This window comes from Ambystoma mexicanum, chromosome 9 (genome assembly GCF_040938575.1).
Source record: "Ambystoma mexicanum isolate Mex_15411 chromosome 9, UKY_AmexF1_1, whole genome shotgun sequence".
Taxonomy (NCBI): Eukaryota; Metazoa; Chordata; class Amphibia; order Caudata; family Ambystomatidae; genus Ambystoma; species Ambystoma mexicanum.
In genome coordinates this window covers 980,076,615-980,098,135 of record NC_090931.1, presented here as the reverse complement: position 1 = coordinate 980,098,135, position 21,521 = coordinate 980,076,615, and the positions used below count along the sequence as shown (strand labels likewise).

At 46.0% G+C, this 21,521-nt stretch overlaps 1 protein-coding gene across 4 annotated transcripts in view; it reads right to left on the bottom strand.

Annotated features, from left to right (window-relative positions):
• Positions 1-21,521, bottom strand: part of METAP1D (methionyl aminopeptidase type 1D, mitochondrial) — a 1,748,106-nt gene that overhangs the window by 1,551,596 nt on the left and 174,989 nt on the right. The gene's annotated exons all lie outside the window — the stretch shown is intronic.

Genomic DNA, 21,521 nt, shown 5'->3' with positions numbered 1-21,521 from the left:
AAAATGTTTCATATCTGCTACCAACGGGTATCCAATGGTAGATAAACAAACCTCAGTATTCCAGATGGCAGAGACCCTGAAAGGAGCATAAACTTCGGATAGCAAAGCATCCTGGTCTTCTGCTCGGTTTACTGGGACTCTGCCATCCGGAATCCCAGTTTATATAAACTTTGTTGTAAGTAATTTTCATGAGCAGCACGGCACTAATATTACCAATGACAGGCGATTGCTAATCGATGATTCTGGTTAATGGAATGCCAGATAGCACAACTTGCACTATACTTCTGTTTGGAAAATTGTTTTGATAAAAGTACTTTTGATTTCTTAGTAAACTTACATTTTGCACCATATCAAAAGATATTTCAGATTAAAGGAAAATAAAAAAGGCACATGCATTCGATACCATAATTCTTCTCAACACCCCTAAAAGAAGATGCATCTAGATTTCCAACCTACATATGAGATGATGTCCGGTAAAAAAAAGAATATCTGAATGTGATTCCTTAAGTCTAATATTTATTTATTTTTATTTTACATTTATAAAGCGCTCACACAGCCCGCAGGCATCGAGGCGCTGTTACATGAATTGTTTGTTTTTCTTAGTTGCGTAATTGTGTTTTTTTTTGTTGTTTTGTTGCTGTTACGTATTTATAACGCGCTTAAACACCCAGAGGTTTCTAAGCTCGGACCCGGGGATCGAACCTGTTGTTGCCTCGTGTCGTCTTGCTTCCAAGAGGCGCACGCTGCCCCTGAGCTATCCTCCCGGGACAATATGCGCAAATACCCAGAACTACTCAAGGAATGGTGAAAATATGGGCTCACGGTTGTTATTTTATAAGAATATACTGGATTAGGCAAAGTGGAAGTGCCATCTTTTTCCATCCATTCTAAGATTTGGCATAATGTACACAAATTTCTCTACCTGCTTAAATTGATTCTCCCTTTGACACACTGTGCATCGCTTAGAACTGCAGTCAAACTAACTATAGACTGCAATGTTCCAACCAAAAGTGTTATTTAGAGCCTTCAAATACAAATGCAATTACAAAATCAGAACCTGTTGTGCTTCCTGCAGCTTGGGCATTGTCGACAGGTGCCTAATCTTCCTTCAACAAAATACAATCACACCTATCAATAGTTTGTTAGTGTGTTTGGGGCATAAATCACGTTGACCAATCTGCTAAAAACATTCCTACTTTACAAGTATCCAGGAAGAAATATTGACAATTCAGCATCTGTGAAATTTAATGGAGTGACTCTTTTCTCAGGAGGGCGAATGCACAATGAGATTCAAAATATTGGATTCTATCATAGATTATTCTCTTAACAGGATGAGTCAACCTTATGTAATCTAAAATAAATAACTTGTTGTAGGGTTGTCAGTACTATGAGACCCGCACCACGACTGTCTTAGTCATGCTAATTTTATTTGTAATAAACTAGATAAGAGAGCTGCACCGCTATGGTAAGGTCCACAATCACAGGCCTGAGTTAATTGTATGGAGGAAATGTCCCTAATCGCAGACGCTTCTTATAAACAAGTTTTGAGCCCAGTCCTTGTTAAGTGTTCAACTTTGTGTATTGTACATGGAGTACAAATCACTTTGTTCACAATTCAGGCGTGTTCGTATTTCAGTGATATATCAAATGTGAAATTAAAGGGTTTTTGCCACCTAAAGCAACAAATCAAAAGAAATTAGCCACAAATCAAAAAGAAATGTGCCAACTGCTTGGCCACCAGTTTCACCCTCTAGGGTTTTCTCAAGGCCAATTAGAAGCAATGCTTAACATTTCAAGGAAAATTAAGCTTTTTAGAAGGCTACAGAAGGGAGATACATATAAGTCATAATGGTTGCATAGCCCCCATGAAATGGGAATAATGGTTTAAACGAAAAAAAAGAAAAAATGAAGGAAGACAAAAACATGTTTGCTATAGGAAATTATAAAATATGCCATCAGCATTTAAGAAATCTCATCACAAAGTCATGATACTTCTGGTATCATTGATTAGTTAAATGAGAGTATTGAAAATGTCAACAGGTGTTAGCACAAATACTGTTCCAAGTCTAGGGGCTGTCAGTTTGCTCTTATATGTGCAACAAATTAGTAGAAACAACAGGGGCAAGAAATATCTAGTCAATTGGAGGCAGGTTTATTAGGCTCATTTGTGCAGTACCTTTTGGTCGTTATCCAGTTTATATTGCAATCTGCTTAATGATAGCGTAGTTGCTGTGCGACTAGTTCCATTTACTAGCTTGCAGCACAACCTTAACAGTAAACAAATGATAATCATTCTCACGTTAAATTGTTTTTAAGGAGGAATAAATCCAGAGAAAACTGACCTGTGTCTGTGGTCTTTAGCACGTGGTTAATGTACTCAAAACTTTCCAATCATCGTGAAGAGCAGTTATTCCAGTATTCTTAAATACTCTGCATAGTACCATTCCTAAGAGAAGCCATGAAGATAATTTGCTCTTGTGCTTGTGGCTAATTTAGATATCTCACTCGTGAAGACCACAATGATATTGCCTTAAGCAACAAAGTACTGGTAGACTAAATAACAGCACCACTGGCATCCATGTAGCTTGGAATAGGTAGCTGCAACCTCTCAATTTTCCATACTAACTTTGAGTTGACAATAATTTGAAGAGCCTTTGCTTCGAGTACAATTAACATTAATGCGCAAAAACAACAATGATAAATTCCCAGCAAATCCCCTTCTCATATCACACACAGGGCTAGCCTACAAAGGTCATGCCAAATGCCCAACCACCAATGCTCCAATAATTTCCTGCTTGACACACTAGAGGAAATGTTCACAACATTCCCCACCATAGAGAATGCCTTGTATACATTTGACCACCTTGCCAAAGAACCAGTGGATGCCCACGCACTTCTAAAGTCTAGTCTCACCAAAGTCAAAACGTCTGCACCCTGGCAAACTCCCAAGGTCACTGAAAGCAAACGCTCCATCAAATCCCTTGAAAAGTGGTGGCCAAGGACTGCAGCCTAGAGAATCTCTCACCCCTCAAATCTGTGTACCCAACGCAGACACAATCCCTGAGGCTAAATTGGCTCACTACGCCTTACACCATTGAGGCAGCCTCTAAAAGGAGCAAACGCTTATTCGAAGTAGTCACGCACTTCTCTAAGTCTACACCTGTCACTGAGGTGCCGGCTTCACAAGGGAGATCGGATGCAACAGAATAAACAGCTTATTCATTAAAACTGATCAGAGGTCTCATTGATACTTCAAAACCTGACAGAGCCCTGCTTGTGACCCCTCACTCCTAGTCCCCTACCCCCAGGCACTGCTCTCCTGGACAAATGTCATTCTTTCTCCTCTATCAGATACACTTGCTTCACTCAAACCCACTACATACACGGACAACTCCCTCATTATAAACAACTCATTGGCCTAGCACTTAATGCACTCCTCTGTATTGTGAACGCCTCCCTCAGTGAAGGTGCATTCCCAGGCATGTTGACGACAGGTCTCATACAACCCCTTCTCAAAAACACTTGCTTGACCCAGAGGATCTAGCCAACTATAGACGTATCACGAGCCTCCCATTCATCGGGAAGCTTATCAAGAAAGTAGTTGCGACCTAACTGCTTGCCACAATTTACCAACTTCACCTCCTCTGCTATTACCAGTCTGGCTTCCACACCAAATGCAGCACTGAGACTGCAACCATCCAAGTGCTGTATAATGGGCTCAGATTAACCCACATTGGGAACTCAAGTCGCCTAGTCCTCTTAGACCTTTCAAGCTGCCTTCAACACAGTTGATCACCTAATACTCCTCTCCCTCCTTGACAACAGGATGGGCTTCTCTGGAACTGTCCTGAAATGTTTTTTATCCTACTTATCAGATAGGCACCAGGTCTTACACATTCAGATCCAACAGACTCTCAGTCATGTGTTGGGTCTCCCAAGATACCATTCTCTCGCCAATCATCTTCAATGTATACATGGAACTAGCGGGAACTCTCCTAAATGACCCCAACAGAACCATCCATCAGAATGCCTGGATGGATGTCAAACGCTTAATTTAAACTGAATCCAACGAAGAATTTATCCTCATTGGTCCCCCACCAATCAACAACTCGTGCAACAATGGCTGAATGACATTTGCCTGGAAGGATTCACCCCTCAGCTTTCAAACTCTGCCAAATCCCTGGGCTTCCTTGTTGACAGTGGCCTTTCCTTCCAAAAGCACAAAGCCAAAAAGGCACAAACCACATGGCTACAGATTCACACACACTTCAAAATCAAGCTCTTAAATCCCCCAAAACGATTCAATATGGTGTTCCAAGCCCTCACACCTCGATGGGGAAATGCACTCCTTACTGGTCTTCCAGCAGCCAGCACATCTGGCTCGCCTCAAAGCAGCACACTACACTGCAGCCCGCCTCGTTACAGGTGCCTGCAAATTTGACTGTATCTTTCCAACACAGCACAAGCATCACTGGCTGTCCGTCCCTGCCAGGATCATATTCAAAACTGCATGTATCGCCTACAAAGAAGTCTCAAGCGGAAACACCAGCATACTTGGCGGCGGCTAAACTCCACACCTCTGGAGCATCTCTCGCACCTCATGTAGCAAAACTATCACGTAGCTGGAGGGGTGAGCTCTTGTGTCACAGCAGCCTCTCTCTGGAACTCTCTGCCACCCAACATCAGAAATGAATGCTCTTATCTGACTTTCAGAAAACTTGTGAAGACGTGGTTATTTAACAAATATGACTAATGCAACCTGTATCTCTACCTTTGACTTAACTACTCATGTGTTTCTGTACACCGCTGTGATACCTGCGGGCATGGCGGTACACAAATATAATAAATAAATATCAAAAGGTTGGAGTCAAAGCTAGCCCTTAAAGAGATGACTCGCAAGCAGTCCTTCTCCTGCCACACCACGACCATCTGGAACTCAATCCCAGTATTGGCTCGAAATGCCCCATCATCCGCCGGTTTCGCAAAACACTAAGAACCTGGCTCTTTCAACCATACCTGACGGAGGAATACAAACCCCTCTCTCCCTCCACAAACAGTACTGCGTTACTATATAAAATGACGAGCCCAATTCTGGCACAATCCTGATGTGCCTAGCTCCGCTGCTCTTCAGCTATGTTCACTCTATAAGCAATACAATAGAATAACCTTGTGGGTACATTTGTGAGCCCATTCACAACCTTGGACAAGGCTCAGCATCTGATCAAAAAAGGTGTTTCCTTTCCACTAGGCTGTCCATGGCACTGGCTGCTCCTCTGGCCTTTATCTAAAAGATAGGTAGTCTCAAGGTCATGACTACTTCCCATGCCTGGACAACATGTAGAGTAACAACTTCTTCCATTCCGGTGTGTCTTGGTGGTCAGAGACAGCAATGGAGGTCAGCCAACCAGCTGACGTCTATTTCTGCATGTGGGTGCATAAGCTCAGGAAGTCCCTCTGTTAGTGGGCAGAGAATTACTTTTAATGCACTTTTGGTGGGTGTTATCAAAGGATGCTTAGGTCATGCAGACAGTTCAGATTCTGACAGCCATGAAAGCGAGAGCCCCTGGCCCTTGCTGTGAAAGAAGCAATAATTAGATCTCAGCCACATTATTGTTTTCGGTTTTTTTTAGCAACCTGTTCCCTATCCACTGAAACAATAAGGCAAGGCTGGCTACCAACCTAAGGGAACGGAACTCCTGGTTAGTTTACAGACACGTTGAGCATAGTTTGGTTAGCTCTTCTTGATTTGAAAGGCTTATACTTGAACGTGCCAATGTATCCATCTCACAGGAGATGTTTACATTATCTGTGCGACAGTGAGGTATGGGAGTTCTCTTGTCTCACTTTTGGGGCTTTCCTCAACCCCCTGGAGTTTTACCAAAATCCGGAGGCCTGTGGTGGACCCTCTTCAAAGTCGAAGGGTATAGTTAATCAGTTATGTAGATATTTTTGTTCAAGTCCCGCCATTCTCAACAAGCGCCCTCATCTAGCAATCAGCTTTCGCCAGAACATGGGCTTCCTCATCTCTTTGGAGATGCGCCCAGGAGTCTTAATTGTACCCCTCTGACCAGCTACAGGTCACAGCACTCAATGTAGACAAACGTACCACTTCTGAGCTTCCCCAGGTAGAAACCAAGGCTTTCAAAAAATGAGCTCGTGTCTGTCCACCAGACGGGATTACTCTCCCTGAGAGGACTGGCAAGAGTTGTTGGCCTCATGTCCTCCTTGATACAAGCTATATTAACTGGCGTCTCAACTACAGGTCTATCTATATTCAACTGGCTCTGCAAAATCTTCCACCAAACAAAACAAAATCCTGCATATTGTGAATTACTGCAAACTATTTGCCACTTTGGCACACACTATGGGGTAATTGAGAAAACCAGAATGGCAGCCCTGCATTTTAGCCATATTTTTCTAGTGCATTGATTAATAAGACCCTATGCATTGCACATAATATAGCAATGACGGCGTCAGGCAGGAATAGGGGTTACTCACCATCTACTGCTCTTCCGGACTGCGTCACATAGGTAGCTCGTTTCCAAACATATACCTTCTTTTCTGCAATTCTGACTACAGTCCGCCTTAAGGCATCCACAAGTGCCCAAGCTATCGCAACACTTTCTTTTTCACCTCTAAGTCACCCATGTCTTACTTCTCTGCAATTTCCACCCTCTTTACCATGGTCGTATCTTTTCCCTACTCTTTTTCCTCCACAGCATAACATATGAACAACCCAGGCAAAGGCACAATACACCAACTACCAGACAAGCCAGGCCCTCAGAGACCACTACAGGGGTGTTTTGGTGCAGTGTAAAAGCATACAATATAACATTTAACCAAACAAGCTTCTGATCTATTACGTCAGTATGCCTTTAGTTTTCATTAGCTTTGTGCCTTTTCCCCTCATTATTAATCCTGTTTATTAACATGCTGCACGCCTCAGGTTTCCAAAACTTATTTTTGAAAGGATACGCTGCCCATCACCAGACTTAAGGGTCAATTGATGTCCCTTAATATGATGTCCTTGATGGGTCCAGCATTGTACAATGTCATTAGAGTGACCCCAACGATGTTGGTAAAATAATGCCACCAGATTCAAATCAGTTTCAGCATTTGTCCGAAACAGTGTGATCATGTGCAGATATCTTTTCCCCACTGCTCCAATGTTCATATAAGATAAATGTGTGAATGCTTTGCAATAACTGAACACAGGTATGAAGCATTATCGTAAATTGAAAATATTGGTAAGGTGCACAAAAAAGAGGCTCAGTTAAGTGTGAAGTTAGGGACTTTGAAACCAGAATGACTGGACCCAAATCGGATTTCCCTACTTGACCAAAATATTTTGATCTTGTCCAAAACCCTATATTCCTATGCATCAGTTACATTAACTGTGATTTTTTATTATTATTTTTATTAGAGTGTCCATCATTTCTTTATTTGATTGAACACGTGATGTTGCTTGATCCTGGCATAAGCTCATTTGAACACTTGACCAACATGAATTATTTCCCAAAACGTGGGACACTTCCCACAAACTGGAGCTTCCGATTGGAGCAGATTTTGCACACCTAGATTCGGCACGAGACGAGACTGAGAATTGATGGTGTCCCATGATGTGGTCATGGAACTTCATTGCTGGCTAGAGCACATGGATGCCTGGAACAGTCGGCCGATATATGGATCAGCGCAAGATTTTGTGTTGGAATTGGATGTCAGCAGGACTTGCTGGGTAGGAGATGGGAGGTCTCCACTGTAAGGCATGGTCCCAGGAGGAACCTATCTTGCAAGTAAATTGCTTAGAGCCATTAGTGGGTTCTTTCATTGTCAAGACTATTGAAGGCAAGTCTCTCTATACGCACACTCCTGAGTCAATACAACCTGCTAGGGAAATAGGCCAAGAGATAGTTTTGCAAGGATAACAAGGTTTACTCATACAGAATACAAACGCCAGCAAAGGACTCTGCTGCTCGAGAGCGCTCTGGTCTTACATTAGTAAACATGGGGTCATAAACACAAAAAGTGTCATTCACATATAGGACACGTAGGTGCCACTGACTGGAGGCAACCTACACATGGGCCTGCTGCTTTGGGGCTGGTTCTTCTCCGTAGATCTTGATCCACGTGGGTCAGCTGGGTACATCCTCGCAGTGAAGGTCAGGACATGCATGAAACACACTGTATCTATCTAAACAACTAAGACAGGCTATTCTTCATTGTGGCAGTCACCTGGGCAACACGGGAAATGGTGCCAGGGAGTGGGGAGAATATAACACAGGCTTACTGACCCATACATTCAGGGCTTCATTAATAATGCAGTTCCGCACCCAACTCTCCCCCAGGGGATGGATCTTCGATCTACCCTTCCCGGTACCTCATGTTACAGGGGGCGTGTGTGACTGCTAGAGAGAAAAGCAGTCGTGCATGCTTTAGATCTTTGGTGGACACATTATGGAGGTTAGGGGTCTTGTGTTTATCAAGAATTTAAAGGTGTGGGGGTCGAGTGAGTGGTGTGGGGCTGGCTCCGGCCTGGCTGGGTAGGGGGTTAGGGACCTGATGGCAGGTTAGTGAAGATGAATGGACACAGCTTGGAGCCTGGTGCTTTTCTCACGCTCTTTGCAGGGCGCATTCTTTGAGGCGATACTAAATATTTTCAACACTGAAGGGACGAGACTGAAATGGACTTCCGTGGGAACAGGGCTCGAGCAGAGCCAGCATGTTGTGCAGGAACTGGGCCCTGTGACCCTGTGCGAACTCAGGACGTGATCAGCGAGTGCCTGCAGCTTGTACATTCTAGGCCTAATACAAAATTGTACTCCCTACCCAACGTCCTTCTTCAATACTTATCTATCCTCTGCCAGCTTCCCTTCTGCCTTCAAGCATGTCACCATTATCCCTATCTTGAAGAAACCTTCTTCCAATCCTCTTCTTGCTTCCAAATTTCATCCAATCTCACTTCTACCTTTTCTCTCTAAAATACTTGATGCTTAGCCTATTCTCAGCTCTTAACCTTTGTCACTAACCTCTCTCTCCTCCCCCCTCTCACTCTGGTTTCTGCCTTAAACACTCCTCTGAGACCGCTCTCACTCAACTCCCTCTTAACCGCTCGCTACTCTAAGCAATCCTCGGTTCTCATCCTCCTCGACCTCTCTACTGCCTTCGATACCGTCGATCACCCCTTACTTCTCAATACTCTTTCCTCCTTTGGTTTCAAGGGCTCTGTCCTCAACTGGCACTCCTCGTACCTCTCCCACTGCTCTTTTGCTGTCTCTTGGGGTGGTCGAATCTCCCCTACTCTCCCTCTGGACTATGGCGTTCCCCAAGGCTCTGTCCTTGGACCCTTCCTATGCTCTCTTTACACCTCCCTCCTCGCCCCTATCATCTCGTCCTTTGGGAATTCTCACCATTTACATTTCTATGCTGATGACACCCGGCTATTCCTCTCCTTTTCTTCCTTCACCCCTGACTTACATCTAAATCTCTCTTCCTGCCATTAAAAACTGGATGTCATCTCACTCTCTCTCTCTTAACAAGACTGAAGTCTTATTCTTTCCTTCTTACACACTTCCTCCTCCCTCTCCCCCTCCTTATATTAATTTTTCCCCCTTCTAATCTTCCCATCTCCAACCATGCTTGTAATCTAGGCATTCACTTTGACTCTTCCCTCTCCTTTACCCATCATATTTCCCTCACTTCCTCGCACATGTCGCTACCACCTCTTCAATATTCGTAGTCTGCTCTTCTCTCACCTTCAATGCTACCAAACTCTTAATCTCCTCCCTCATCTTTTCTCGCCTCTTCTATTGTTCTTCTCTCTTCTTCGGACTCCCCGCTTCCCATCTCGCCCCACTCAAATCCCTCTACCACTCTGCCATCCGTATCCTCTGTCTTCTCTCACCTCACGACTCCATCTTCAACTCACTCTCTTACCTAGGCTGGCTTCCCAACCACTCCCAGCTTAAATTTAACTTCCTTTGTCTTGTCTTTAAATCTCTTCATGGTCTTGCCCCCCCAAACCTCTCGTCTCTTTTCTCATTTTACAACCCCTCTCGCTCCCTTCGATCTGCCAATCTCTTCTTACTTTCTGTTCCCTCTCCCCCTTGTGCTTCTCGTTTCCGCTCCTTTCAGCTCCTCGCTCCCCTACACTGGAACTCCCTACCTCTTTCTATCCGCTCCATCCCCACCTATCCCGCCTTCCGCTCCTCCTTGAAATCACTCCTTCATTCCCCACTCCGACACATTTTTCCCCTTTCTCCTTTCTCTCTCTCCCCTCTTGTACCCCGTCTTAATTCGCTTTACCTTCCCCCTTCTCTCCCAAGTCCTCCCCTCTTCCTACTGATTCACTCTACTCCCTTCACCTTCTCGCTCTTCCTTTCCTTCCCCAACGCCTCCTCCCTTCTTCATCCTCATATGCAAATTGGTCTACATGCTGTTTTACTGTTCTATGTATTCTTGTTGTTAAACTGTAAAGCGCTTTGGATTAAAGCGCTATATAAAAACAATAAATACAAATATACAAATACAAAATGGAGTTGCAGGTTATGGGCATTTCTAGTGCTATACAGCTATTTCTATGTGCTGCAGGTTCTTGGTATGGGACCTGGTGACACAGGCTGCTCCCCCTTGTATGCTACATCGCCTCGAATGGCACTTTCGTTACTTCTACAGTAACAAATTCACCCCTCCCCCATATTTCTGCTCATTTGCACGTCATTGTGCTTCATCCCATGCCAGTGTGCCTTTTATGGGCATTCATGCCCTACAGACACTCCTTAAACTTTCCCCATTTTGCACATATTGTTCAGGTGTGCAGGTCATGTATATGCATCCTCCATTCCGTTAAATATACCCACACTTCCTTATCATTTTCGTGATCTGGGGGAGGCACAGTGGTGGTGTGGTACAGGGTATAGTGGTGTGGTACAGGATATCTACTTTGTCGCCCATGGGGAGGGCCCCCCATGCGGTATTTGGGGTCATTGTCCTGCTCAGTTTGGATCTCTGCTTCCTGTGTATCATGAGGTACTTTATTATTCACCTTCCCCAATTGCCACCATCATCATTGCACTATTAGGTATGCTTTGGCACAATACCGGAGACCCAATTGGCATGTGCAGAAAATCACCAAGATAACCAGGATGATAGGACCAACATCTTCTCCAATGTTCCGAGCCATGATGTTACCCAGCTGAATGACTCGATTAAACAACGATGGGAACCCAGAGGATATCGGATTATCAGAGGGTGGGTTAGTGTCGCTAGACTGCTGTAAAAACAAACACGCAATCACGCCGACATATGTACTACAGTATTACAGAACTTGAGCCGCAGTACGTAACATGGGGTCTGAATACCCAAAAGAACCCCTAAGCAGATTAACAAACATCAGAAGACAATGCATTACTTACCGTAAAAGCATTTCTGATGGTTGTATCTGCTTACATTCACATGCTGTGCATAGGTCCGACATCCAGTGGTCACTGCGGAGTATTGCATTTTGTTTTTCATAGTCGAAAAGGGGACGTCGACAAAGCGTGTCTGTAACACTATCCCTATAGTGACTTGCGTTGTACCCACAATCCCTCACGCGTCAAGGTCCCTCTGTTTGTATTTTTTCTGCCCTGAGGGAGCCTTCCATAAGTGAGTGAGTACAGAAAAGAGAGAGATGTAGAAAGATGTCTATGTTCCTTCTGATGTTTGTTAATCTGCTTAGAATCACATGCTGTGAAAAGACTAGCGAGCAGTACCCGGAGTGGGTTATGAGAAGGAACAGTAGAGAAAAGATGTCTTAATACTGCCTGTCCCACCTGGGAGTCAGATCTAGAGTGTGCATCTAGACAGTAGTGTTTTGTAAAGGTGTGCACAGAACTCCAGGTAGCCGCTTTGCAGATGGACTCAAGGGGAACATTTGCAATGAATGCCCCAGTGCCTCGAGTAGAATGTGCTCTTGGCTTGAAGGGTAGTTCCCTCTTAGCAAGAGTGTAACAGAGAGTGATGCATTGAACAATCCATCTAGATATAGTGGACTTTGAGACTGCATCTCCTTCTCTTCCTGCTGCCACTGAGACAAAGAACTGATTAGTCTTTCTCAGTGGCCTGGTTCTTTCCATGTAGAACATGACAGCTCTGCGTACATCCAGTGTATGCAGACTTTTTTCTCCCAAGTTGGAAGGGTTTTGAAAGAACCTAGGTAGTTCTATTTACTGGTTTACATGGAATTTTGAGATGAATTTCGGTGCAAACCTTGGGTGTGTGCGTAGAACCACCTTATCCTTGTGAACTGTTACGAAGGGGTCTAGAACAGAAAGAGCCTGCAGTTCACTTACTCTCCTAATGGAGGTGATAGCTATTAGAAAAGCAGTCTTAAGAGTGAGGTCCTTAAGAGTTGCCTTGTGCATGGGTTCAAATGGCGAGCCCATGAGTCTGGTAAGTACCACATTTAAGTCCCATCCGGGAGCTGGGTTAGATATCGGAGGGTGTATTCTCTTTACCCCCTCCATGAAGGCCTTGATAACTGGGATCTTCCACCACGACACTTTAAGTTGGGAAGTGGTGTATGCAGAAAGTGCCGCCAGGTGGACTTTAATGGAATTGAACACTAGACCTGAATCCAATAAATGGGTCAGGTACAGAACAATTTGTGTGGGAGAGCAGTCAACTGGGTTGATGTTCTTTCCTCTACACCAGATGACAAATCTTCTCCACTTGCTAGAATAGCAGTGGCGAGTATTAGGTTTTCTGGCTTCCCTGAGGATGTCCATACATCTCTGCGGGAGTTGTAGATGTCCAAATTCTATGATCTCAGGAGCCAGGCTGCTAAGTTCATGGTCTGAGGGCATGGATGCAGTGTCCTGCCCTTGTCCTGTGACAGCATGTTGTGCGGGCAGGGAAGTTTCACTGGGGGGGATAGGGACATCTCCATCAAGTGAGCGAACCATGGCTGCCGGGCCCACATCGGGGCCACTAGTATCATGGTAACTTGTTCCTGTTGCATCTTGTGCACAACTTTGTTGAGAAGAGGAGTCGGGGGAAAAGCCTAAACAAATTTCCCCGACCATTGAATCGACAGACCGTTCCCCTTGGACTGGTTCTGGGGGTACCTGGAGGCGTAACTTTGGCATTGTGAGTTCTCCAGAGTTGCGAACAGGTCTATTTCGGGGAATCCCCATTGCGTGAAGACGTCTAAGACGATGTCCTCGTGCAATCGCCATTCATACTCTTCGGGCAGGGGGAAGTCTCTGCTGAGTTTGTCTGCTAGCAGATTGAGTTCCCCTGGTACGTGTTGTGACAGTAGGAACATGTTGTGTCTGAGAGCCCACTTCCATATATTCTGGGACAGCTTGGACAGTCCTGGAGAGTGGGTGCCCCCCTGCTTGTTGATGTAGTACATGGCTGTGGTGCTGTCTGTAAGGACCATCACCGTCTTCCCTTGTAGGTGTTCTTGGAAGGCTTTTAATGCTTTGAACACCGCCAGTAGCTCCAGTAGGTTTATGTGCTTGGATGCTACGCTCGGAGTCCACACTCTGTGAGCAGTCTGATGGGATAGGTGAGCCCCCCATCCTGTGAGGGATGCGTCCGTGGTTAGAGTGGCCTCCACTGCGGGTGTGGCAAAAGGTTTCCCTATTATCAGGTTTTCCTTTGTCCACCACCGTAGCGAGAGAATCAAGGCCTGCGAGACCACCACTAGATCGTCCCATTGTCCGCTGGCCTGACACCACTGGCTGTTGAGCCACTCTTGCATTGGGCGAATGCGCAGGCGCGCGCAAGGTACCAAATAAATACACAACGCTATCATTCCTAGCAAGCGCATCGCTTTGCGCACCATCACCTCTCGACCTGCCACATATTGGGGAATCTGAAACAGCATGTTTTGGACCCTCTCGTTGGAGGGGAAGACGAGGCCGTCCTTTGTTCGAATTAGAGCCCCTAGGAATTGTTTGACTTGGGTGGGGTCTAAGCTGGACTTCTTCTCATTGATGGAGAAGCCCAGCTGGAACAAAAGGTCTACAGTCTTTTGGGTGTTTGAGAAGCATGTCTCGTAAGAGTCCCCTGTTATGAGCCAGTCGTTGAGGTAAGGGTATACTGGGATGGATAATCTGCGCAGGTGGGCCGCTGCCACTGCCAGTACCTTCGTGAATACCCTTGGAGCAGATGCTATGCCGAAGGGTAGCACTCTGAACTGGTAGTGTTTGCCCTCTATCATGAACCTGAGGTATTTTCTGTGCGCTGGCAACATTAAAATATGAAAGTATGCATCTTTCATGTCCAGTGTCGCCATGTATGTAACGCTCACCTGACTCCCACGGAGGCGCTGGTCTAGTCTGGGTTGCTGTGGCCTCTTCGAGCGTGATGCGCAGAAGTCGGAACACCGACTGAACAGGACCCTCATATCTTGCTTGTCTGGCCCGTAGGAATATTCTTCTGCAGATTAGAAAGGGGATTAACAGTCTGCAGAATAGTGTGCTTGCTCCCCCCTTCCCCCCTTCGTTCTTCTCTAACTTCCTCTGAAATCCCCGGTTGAACCTCACCGTATGGTTTGAAAGGATGAACTCTCCATCCTGCTTCTGGTGCAGGGGTGCGTGTTTGTCCAGTTACTTCACTGGTTTTCAGAATGGCGCTGGCAAAATCCACTTGACTTTTCCTAGCGGAACGCCGTAAGTATGAAGATTACTAAAGTTCAAGTGTTGAGCCTCCTTTTCTGTTGCCTTCCTAACCTGTGATCTGTCCTTTATTTCAGGTGCAAAATGAAGGCGATGCGTTGAGGAATTGAATTGCCGATGGTAAACTCAGGTGAGTTAGCGATGCTCACCTTTTGTCTCTTCTTCTCTCCCCTAGGCGCAGAGATGTGGCGACCGGTGCAGACAGCCGCGGTGGAGCCAGAAGAACTCCCGAGGACAGGTGAGTGAAGCGCGGCGCTGCAGAGAGCAACGCAGTGCTTTTAAATGGAAGTCTTTTCTCAGGAACGCTGGCGTGAAGGTTCCGGATGCAGGTAAGAAGTTTGATAAAATTCTTGGTTTTCACCTTTCTCTTCTCTTCTCTTCTTTCCTTACAGGTGTTCCAGGATCGAGGCGGGCGTGGCTGGAGACCAGATGCAGGAACAGACACGGTGAGCGTTCAGCTGCTTGGATGCAGAACAACGCGAAGCGTGAGCTACTGTCTGGGCGTGGCTTAAATAGCCCCCAAAGTAGTTCCAGGTAAGTATCCTTCCCTGGCCACGCCCGAGTGGCAAAATAGTCCCAATGAAAAAATAGTCCCTTTCAGGTCTCAGGGAGGCCTGAATCTTGCAGCATGGTCTGCATCAGGTAAGTGCACAAAACACCTTCCTTTATGAGCCTGGCGCCTATGGCGGCAGGTCTGATGTCCAACATAAGCCTGGCGCCAAAGGCGCCAGGACAGAGTCCAAAGAGCCCCTATAAGGGGCCGCTGGGCTTTTACCTGGGGGCATGATGCCTGCTCCCGGGGGTGCTGGGCCTGGCTTGGTGCTCCGGGGGTAGGCATCATGACAATGTAATCTCCCTGTGATAGCAGTGGGGTCACCTCCTGTAAGGTCACAATACGAAACCTTTGGGGTTTGACAAACTTGTTCGCTGGGCGCAGATCTAATACAGGGCGCATGGTTAGATCCTTTTTGGGTACAAGGAAGTACACTGAATAAATACCTTCCGTTACCTGAGATAGAGGCACGACCTCTATGGCTCCTTTTTCCAGCAGTTGGTCCACTTCTTGGAGAAGGATGGCGAGGTGTTCTGGTGTCATGCGGCGTCCCCTCGGGGGTCTGTATGTTGGGGAACTGTTGAACTCTATACAGTAGCCGCGGGCTACGGTGGAAAGTACCCAGTGGTCTGATGTTATTCCCTCCCATGCTGGAAGAAAGGATGTTAACCGGCCCCTGACCGGCGTTGCATGGGAGGGGACGCGAATCTTCGCGTCACTTGGTGGTGTTGGTGGCTTGGGAGCCTCTAGGGGAGGACCCCCGGCCTCTCCCTTTGCCACGGCGTTGACCCCTCTGATTGTACTGGCCACTATTTCCTTGGTAGTTGCTGGCAGAATACTGTTGTTGTTGGTTTTGTTGCTGGCGTTGGCCACGAAAAAAGCACTTATTACCAAATCCCCGCCTGTTAGGGGGTTTTGAAATTTGGTCTAAGGTCTTTATTGTGTCAAATTCTTTCTTCGCGTTCTCCAGCGCGTCATCAACTGTTTTCCCCAAAGAGGTTGGACTCCTCTATGGGCTTATTAATAAGGGACGCTTGTGTTTATGCCTTAAACCCGGAATTGCGAAGCCAGATGTGACGCTTCAGCAAAATTCCTTGTACCAAAGTGCGGCCAGCCTTCTCTGCTGCATCAAGGGTATTCTTGACGATGCTTTGGTTGACCAGAGAGCCCTCGTTAACTGTAGCCAGCAAACGAGTTCTTAAGGGTTCGGGAGCTTCTTCAATGTCCTGTTTAAGCTTTTCCCATTGAGCATCAGCATAGCTTGCCAATAGTGTGTTATTATTAGCAATTCTGGTAGAGAATGCTGCAGAGAAGGTGACTCTCTTGGCTGGGGCATAAGGTTTCTTCCCCTCTTTATCTGTGGGTGCCTCACTGGTAGATAGTGGGACTCCGGCCCTTTTCCTGGTGTTGGTCACGACCAGGGAGTCCGGGATTGAGTGACCCTTAATATATAATGGGTCTGATTTAGAGGGAGAGAACAGTTTCTCAATCCTCGGATTGACCCCTCTCACCAGTGCAGGAGTGGACAGAGAAGGGGTAATACGTCTCTTAACTGAGGCGAGGATGGGGATAGTGTAGCTAGTGGGGGTTTTTTCTTTGATAATCCTCTCCACAAAATCGGTGTCTGGGGTGACCTCCCCAGTTTCAATTTCAAAATGTGCTGCTGCCTTCTTCAGCAGTGCATTGAAGGTGGGTTGATCATCAACAGGCGAAGGGTTCCTGACTGGCGTAGTTTCAGTAGACCTGATGACTATACTGCTACTGCCTGTGTCTGTAGACCTAGCTGGTGACTGCCAGGGATTTGGGTCGCCTTCGCCTGTGTCCTCCTGGAATCCCCCCTCACCTAGGTTAGTGTCCTTGTAAAAACCTTCCTCTGCTTGTTGGTCTTCAACATATGTGAACTCATCTTCCTCCTGGAAGAGGGTGTCTTCCTCAGTGAGGTCGTAAGAGTATATGTCCTCCTGTATGGGGTTATAAAACTTCTGGTATTTAGCCCTTCGACTCTCCAGGGGTGCCTCCCTTGGTCTCCTGGGTGCCCTGTCTTCTGGGATGGACATCAACCGGTCTGGTTTATCCATACAGGGATTGTGGGTACAACGCACGTCACTATAGGGATAGTGTTACAGACACGCCTTGTCGACGTCCCCTTTTCGACTAAGAAAAACAAAATGCAATACTCCACAGTGACCACTGGATGTCGGACCTATGCACAGTATGTGATTCTAAGCAGATTAACAAACATCAGAAATTATTTTTTTATTTGTATAGCACACAACAACCCGTAGGCATTGCAGCGCTGTTACAGAGGTAGGTAGGTTTCCTTAGTTACAAAAGTACATACATAAAGCCAGAGGACTGACAGTAATACAAGAAGATAGTTACACTACAGGCCCCTTGGACTCCAAAAAATATACCCAGACTGTGACAGGCATTGCCTGAGATGTAGAGCACAAGATCCTGGCACATTACACATGTTATGGTGTTGGCCCGGCTTTCAGACATTACTGGGGCTCAAAATACACTGCATATGCCCAAAGCGGGAACCCGGGATGCTAAAAATAAAAAATAATTAGAATTAAAAAAAAGGATAAACGGCTTTTTCTTCCTACACCGGGACGCCTGTGGCGACCCGCTATAGGAAGGAAAATCCTTTTCCAAGATGGCAACCATGGAAAGGGAAGGCGGGGCACTATAAGAGCCCCTCTTCCCTTTCCATGGCAGCCTGCAGAAGCCGAAGAGAGAACTCTATGACCATATTACCACGAGAATTTATTTTTCCCACTTTCAAATCTATCCCACTTTTGAATACCTTTACCACATAGCCGGTCCCAGGTGGACATGGCTACTTTAACCCCATTTGTCATCCCTTGTAGTCATCGCCAGTAGCCAGATTGTACTGATCATGACCTTTTGCCATGACCTGGACAATCTGGCCACTGCCCATGGCCACAAGCTATACCTCAGTCACAAAAGGGATATCACTATTTTTTGGACCTACATTATGACATTTGTCAAAAAATAAAATACGGGCGCATTTGCAAAACCATGCTTTAAGGTCCTTGCCAATGCTCCTTACACAAGTTTGCTGGAAATCCTCCTTCATTTATTTTTTCAAAAGTGTCAAAATGTATGTACATGCAATAGTCATATAACTTTGCCACCACTTGACAAAATCCATTCAGACTTTACACAAACATTCAAGGTTGGGTCTATAATCTTTCTGAAAACATTTGTCCATATTCGTTAAACGCCAACAAAGTTATATGCCATCTACAAATGTTGAGACCCCCCTCTAATTTAGCCCCCTCTTGACAAAATCCTTTATATCTAAGTTTAAAATCTTTTTGCAAACGTTTGTGTAGATTCGTCAAATGTCACCACATTTATAAGCCTTTACAATATTGTGGGATCCCCCCTCCCTCTAATTTTGTTCCCTCTTGACAAAACAGCTCTGCACTTTCCCAAACAAATCAGAATGAGTTCTAGAATAAAATTCAAAAATTTCATGCAGTTTCATTAAGTGGCGCCAAAGTTATAAGCCATCAAAAAACTGCTTTTCACCAACCCTGTAATGCAGAAATAGGCATAGATGTCTCTAAACATCTGAAGTGTTCCACATGAAACTTGCAGTATGGTGTGTTGCGTGTGCTAAGCCCGTAGCCACTTCGTTGAATGGGTAGCCACCTTGCACCTCCAAATAGGTGCCCTGGGGTGAAGTAGGTTTCACATTGTTGTCTTCGGTGTGTGGTTTGTGATATTGCATAAAATGTTGCTTTCATGGTTGTGGGGATTGGTTGCAATTCTTACACTGTGTAGTACATGCCTGGACCTGATGGAGTGACAACTCCTCTAGTGCGTCCTGTGGGTGCAGTGGTGAAGTAGTGGATGCTTAGAAGTGGCTAGGGGTGACATGGATGTACCTGGCCACTTGTTCACCTGCATGACTCTGTTATGTTGTGCTGGGTGTGGGCAAGGCCTACATTGTTGGGTATATGGCAAAAGTCCATAGGCCGTAGGCCAGGCACTGAAGAGCCTATGCCTGCACCATAGCACGCCACCATAATGCAGACATCCAGTTTTAAGGATGCATGTCTCTGATGGTGGTGACGTTAAAAAAATGGTTCTGCAGGACCGTGTAGACGTGGTGGAACAGCACAAGTGACCTGATATGCGTCCAGTACCATATGGTGTAGATTATGCCACCACCTTGGGCATTAGGGAGGCACATGGCGCTATTTGCATTTGGCATGAGCAGCCCTTTGCACCACCCATCCTATGTTACGTTTCTGGATTGTTGTATGTGGCAAATGTTCCCCTTCATGAGGCCATTATGTTGTGCTGGGTGTGGGTAAGGCCTAAACTATTGGGTACAAGGGCAAAGGCCGTAGGGCGTTGGCCATGCATCCAAGAGCCTATACCTTGACGACAGCCAGCACACCATAATGCAGCAATGCAGAGTTGCCTCTGCATCTCTCCGAGGATGGTGACCTTTGAATAATGGGCGCAGAGAGCATTTTACACTTGGTGGAACAACCAAAGTGAGGTTCTATGTGTTCACGAGCACATGGTGTAGGTCATTGCACGTGTTGCACATTAGGGAGCCATATGTTAGCATTTCCAATTGCTATGGGATGTCCTTTACAAGACCCTTGCTTGAGGAAGTGTTTTAACATATTGCACCATGAAAGGACGTCATCAGCATCAGAAAGTTGCAATATGCACAATGTACAGAGCCACTCACATACTGTTCAGCACTGCCAACCCAACGTGATGGAGCCATGCATGAAAAGATGTGGCCAGGGTGAAAGGTGGCAGGCGCAATTGGAGATGGGGAATGCATTACACATAATATGAGGAGTAATACGTGGGGTGCACTAGTGTGCTGTGTGTCGTGATGCCCTAGCATCTTGGATGCATGGCTGGAAGCCTTACATTTCCACTTCCGTTTCCACTATTGTATATGCAACACTCCCGCATAAGGTAGTATTCAATAGTCACACACACACGTACCATTCACATCCAAGACCTAAGCATTGAAACCTATCATTTCTGCACTGCACTGCAGACATACCTTTACACACTTACAGTACAGGTCTTGTGTCATGTGAAAGCACCTCCAGGTAACAGCTCTCCAAGCTCTCCAAACCAATCCACGCTTTCATCGTCTACATTAACCCAGAGCGGCACCCAGCACCACGAACTGCAGATAGCCATAGTTTTTTTTCCTACCAGCACTCCACCAACTCAAATGATACAATACTTCAAAGTGCAGTACAGTAGTTACTAATCTGCTCAATGCACACGACTCAAGTAAATACACTATGCAGTTGAACCCTTTGCATTGGTACACACACACTTTCTCACCACAGCACTCAGTGGACACCATGCAAAACTGTTCACTCTGTTCACTGTTGTGCATGCATTGTGTGTATGTTATCATATGATGTGCAATTGTATGCTATGCCATTCGTAATGCGCCCAAACACACTTCTAGCAAAGCTCAAATAGGCAAGGGAGGGAAAACAGAGGGGAGATAGAGACAACAACTCTACTAGGCCAGGAGTGACTTATATCGCCCAAGTGCATGGGTGGAAGGAGGGGAAGGTACAGTACATGGGAAGAATAACACATGACAATAAGTAAAAATACAAGCCAAGTGTGCTAAGTCACACAACAGGTGGTGGATGCACTGTTAGGCATACAGAAAACAGTCCTCAAATGTGGGGTTTGCTAGAAAGCCAATGCAGGGGTTCGCCTGGCGAGGGGAGGTGACATGGGGCGACCTCACAGAGTCACCAGGTAACCAGTGAAGAATCAGTTTACGTCAGGCAGTTAGCCGGGGAGAGGAGCAGGAACAGCAGACGCTAAAAGAAAGGCTTTGAGGTGCTTCCAGAACCGGGATGGTTCCCCTCAAGTGTCAGGGAGGCATTTACACAGGGTGGCCCCAGGCGAAAAAGCACATCTACTACCAACTGGTTTTTTGCAGAAGCGCCTGACCCTGAGGGAGTTGGAGGTGGTTGAGGGAAGAGCTCACGCACGCAAATATATAGGGAGTTACAGTTGAAGATATTGAGGCCCCAGAGTCCAGAAAGCCTTCTGCATAATGCAGAGTCTTCTCACTTTATTCCTCGCAGCCACTGGGAGGTATTGGTGACATTTCAGTGCAGGAGAGATACCATTCCAAGTCGCGCACTCCTCTTCTGGATGCGTTCCAGAGTGCAGAGAGTAGAAGGGGGCAGATTTTAAAAAGAGCCTGTTGCAATAGTGCAACCTAAACAGAAGTACAGCTGTGCAGACAGTGATCT